Genomic DNA, 4,031 nt, shown 5'->3' with positions numbered 1-4,031 from the left:
TACCTTCAGCGCTGTATCTAGTTCTATGCATACATCCATGGTTAGCATGCTGACATTAGCATTTAGCTCAAAGCACCACTGTGTAAGTACGGCCACAAAAAGCTGTTAGCATGGCTGTAGGCTTTCTGTCTTGTTAAGTCACTGTTGGGATTCTTCTGTATTTTAAGTGTGTTAATGCATTTTCTCATTTAGGCTTGAATAGACTTTTATTTTAATCACTTTGTACTTACAAAATAAAGACATTATCCAAACAGTTATATCAGCATTTGTTTTATACTATGTAAATGCCTTGTAGATATTTTGAGGTATGTTTCCTGATGAAATAGGCTTCATATGGCATACACATAAATCATGGCTTTGGAGATGTGTAGTCAGTTTCTACATAAGAGTCAAGACTAAAAAAACTATCTTAAAGCTATGGTCTACGTTTAGAAAGCTGATGAGAAAGATTTGAAAAAAAGCATTCCCCACCACACACACACCCCTCCCTCTGTGCTCCATTATCCCTCCCCTCCAAGCTCATGTCCCCCTCCCCTTGGAGCCTCCTAACGACACACCCCCTCCTGCATAGCAACAAAATGTTTCGACGCCGTCTACCCACACAAAAAACTAATGGCAGCTTTCACAGTCATAAGCCAGCATTGGCATACAGTTATCTATGTCGCAACATCCACACTAAATATTACCTGTTCAACAAAAACTCTGCTGTATCAACATCACTTTTCAGGCCCAGATCTTGCTGGAGCTTTCTCCATCAGTCAAAGGATGACCCAATATTTAATCTGTTTTGAGCCATCAATTTGTCTAATTTCCTCTTTGTTTCTGCCTTTTCAGAGGCAGACTTACGCTTCCTTTCGGCCTTTGCCAGTGGAGCAAGCAGAGGCCGCTTGCTGCTGTCGCTCTCTTTATTTTCCATAGGTGTAGCTGAATCGCTCAGGGCCTTACAAACCGCTCGTACTTTAAAATGCGGAGGGGGGTTGGGACGAGGCGGGACGAGGAGCAGAGGAGTGTCAAAATGGAGCGAGGGGATTGGACGGAGGGTAAGAGAGAGAGAGTGCAAATTTGGGCAAAGAGTAACTCCCATGCGGACCGGATGGCTGTGATTGGTGAATTTCTTTGCAGGCCTGCAGCCGCCAGAGAGAATGGATTTTTTTGGATCCTCTTGCTCTTCACATTGTGTAGCTAGCACTATTGGGCCATAACCACCATCTAAATGATGTTAATAATAATGATCAATCTTTCTAAACGTAGACCATAGCTTTAAGTGACAATGTGCTGCCTTTGCAGCCTGTTCAAGCATGGTGTTGGGTTTGATGGTGTTTAGTAAAATCCATTAAAATCAGGACATATCATATATTGAATTTCTTACAAATTGCTCCAAGAGACAGAAACACAAACAGTACATATTAATTAGTATGCCTTTATTAATTTTAGGAATAGCAGTTCAGCTTAAGTCATGATAATAGATAAGGCGATCAATTTAAAATCTCTCTATTTTTCATTCACCATAGCTTTTAAAAATGATTGAGCATATGTATCATTATTGGCAGTACTTAATTTTAAAACCCCAGTATGAGTATAATCCAGATCACCACATAAAACATTATTGTAATCACTATAATTGTAAAATAACGTAGTTCTACACATGAAGGGATAGTGTAAAGCAGAAGTTAAGCAATAGCAAGGCTTAGGCTTGAATAGATAAGTCACAATAATATCAAGAAATCCCGCTCTCTATTACTATTGATTAGTATGATTAGTAAGTCACACATGTATTTAGGCTGGTTGTTGCAGTATTTGCAGCACAGTCGTCAGCAGAGCAGCCAGGAGTATGGATGTTGGTTGTTTGGCAAGCTTTGTTACCCCACTTGTGGTATTAGCTAGAAATAAAAGCCAAAAACATTTTTTTTTACTGTTACTACATAATCACAGAGGAAGAATTATAGTCTCAACAGTTGCTGTCATTATTTACAATTGGCAAATGTGTACTGTAAAAAAAGAAGTCAGTGGAAGTTGCTCACGTTGTGCTGTTGTCACTATAGTGGCCAGGGTTGTGTTTGAGCCGAGTGTGTTTCCTGTGGATGAAATTCATTCAAGTTAGACGGTGCACTGTAAAAAGACTCAACACCCAGCAGTGTCACAGAGGCAGAATTGTACTCTCAACAGTTTTCATCATAATTCACATGGTTAAAGAAAAAAACAACCCATAAAACAAGGATTAATCAGTGACAATGTCAGTTTAAATTCTTCAGTTAGCCTCTTTCTCAGGTCTCTGCTTGATAATTATATACCCATAAGTAAATGAATATTTCTTTACAACTACAAAATCAATCTAAGTCATCTTGGTATCATATTAGAGGTGACAGTTGAGAGATTTACTAAGAGCTGTAAACATCAGTAAAGATGCAACTGGGTCATGAAATAAGACAGAATAAATGAAACATTTTCTCTTCACCTGACAAAACTTTATACTTTTAGAGTGAACCCCATCAAACATCAAAAATCTAACATTTCTGAAGGTGTTACCACTGATATAACCAGCAGACTGAGACACAGACCATGGACATCATTCCTCTCCCATGGCTATTTAAATTCAAAAGACTCCATGTTAACTGGTGTTGACATAAAACAGCAAAGGTAAGACACAATCTGTAGTTGTGAATGTACAAAGGAGGTTTTGTTTGCTTGTAGCTTTGATGATCTGTGCTGTCAGTCCATACTGTACAGTGATAGGAGTAACACTGTCCGAAATTGTTAGCATCTAAGGATTAATTTGAGGGGTCGTTTGTGTAGATAGTGTGAAATAAAAATTTTTGGACTTTTGTTTTGCGATCCTACATGATGTTTTGACAGAGAACACATTTTACAAAGTTTGGAACAATGTGACTGTGGTGTGGTTCAGGTGGAAGTGGCAAAGCTGAGTAGCTAGTTAAGTTTCTCTGGGTTGAAGTTATATGCAGCATGACCATGTCCTCTCATGTTTAAATGCCCTGTGATGCATTTTCAAATGCCAATGTGGCGCTGCTCCCGTGGGCGGGGGCTCTCGAGAAGAACAGGTTTTAAGCAATGCCACATTATTTCAATGGCCAAATGACATCTGTAAAATAGAAGCCAGTCATAGTTGCTGACCTCAATGGCCAAATGACATCTGTAAAATAGAAGCCAGTCATAGTTGCTGACCTGGTGTTGTTGTTGGGGCCAGGGATGTGTTTGCACCGGTTGTCTTTGCTGTGGATGAGACTCAGTCTAGTTAGATGGTGCATTGTAAAAAGACTCAACACCCAGCAGTGTCACAGAGGCAGAATTATACTCTCAGCAGTTCTCTCCATTATTCATATCATTAAAAAAACAGATAAAGCCAGGATTAATCAGTTACAGTGGCGATTTAACTTCTTGGACCTCTTTCTCAGGTCTCTACTCAAAAATGATATGCCCATAATCAGAAAAATATTTCCGTGCAACTACAAAGTCAATATTAGTTATCTTGGTCTCAAATTAAAGATGACACTTGAGAGATTTACTAAGAGCTGTATGCATCAGTATAGACACTACTGGGTCATGAAATGAGACAGAATAAATGAAACATTTCATCTCCATCTGACAAAACTTTACACTTTTAGAGTGAATTTTCCTTTAAAATTATATAGTTGCAGCCCAAAACTCTAGTTAACTATACAACAACATCTGAACATCACCTGTGCATGGACAGATGCTTTTAAAATGAAGCAGAACAACTTTGGAGAGGTTTAGGTGGAAAATGTTTATGTGAGATCTTCAAATTGGCCTTTCAAGGTATAATCGTGCACCCTCTTTGGCTCCCAGACATGGGTAAAACTGTTTTGAAGTCATTTACATGTCATTAGATGTATTAAATCAATCTAAAAACATCAGTTTTTGGCTTTTAAAAAATCAATCAATCAGATCTGTATATATGTGTCCACTCAGTAAACCACAATAAGTGGCTGGAATGAGCCTTCCATAAAGTCAATGCCACATTAGTCTCTATATACAGACTCTACATTCAGCGAATG

General features: G+C 38.6%; 1 long non-coding RNA gene across 1 annotated transcript; it reads right to left on the bottom strand.

Moving 5' to 3' along the window:
* Window positions 1–1,448: 1,448 nt before the first annotated feature.
* LOC126401291 (uncharacterized) lies at window positions 1,449–3,411 on the bottom strand. The gene is made up of 3 exons (XR_007571058.1): window positions 3,181–3,411; window positions 2,022–2,075; window positions 1,449–1,880 (listed from the first exon to the last, which is right to left on the bottom strand). It is a non-coding gene; the product is annotated as an uncharacterized LOC126401291 (long non-coding RNA).
* Between the last annotated feature and the right edge of the window lie 620 nt (window positions 3,412–4,031).

The sequence above is a fragment of the Epinephelus moara genome, chromosome 14 (genome assembly GCF_006386435.1).
Source record: "Epinephelus moara isolate mb chromosome 14, YSFRI_EMoa_1.0, whole genome shotgun sequence".
Lineage (NCBI taxonomy): Eukaryota > Metazoa > Chordata > Actinopteri > Perciformes > Serranidae > Epinephelus > Epinephelus moara.
This window is presented reverse-complemented; position numbering and strand designations above follow the sequence as displayed.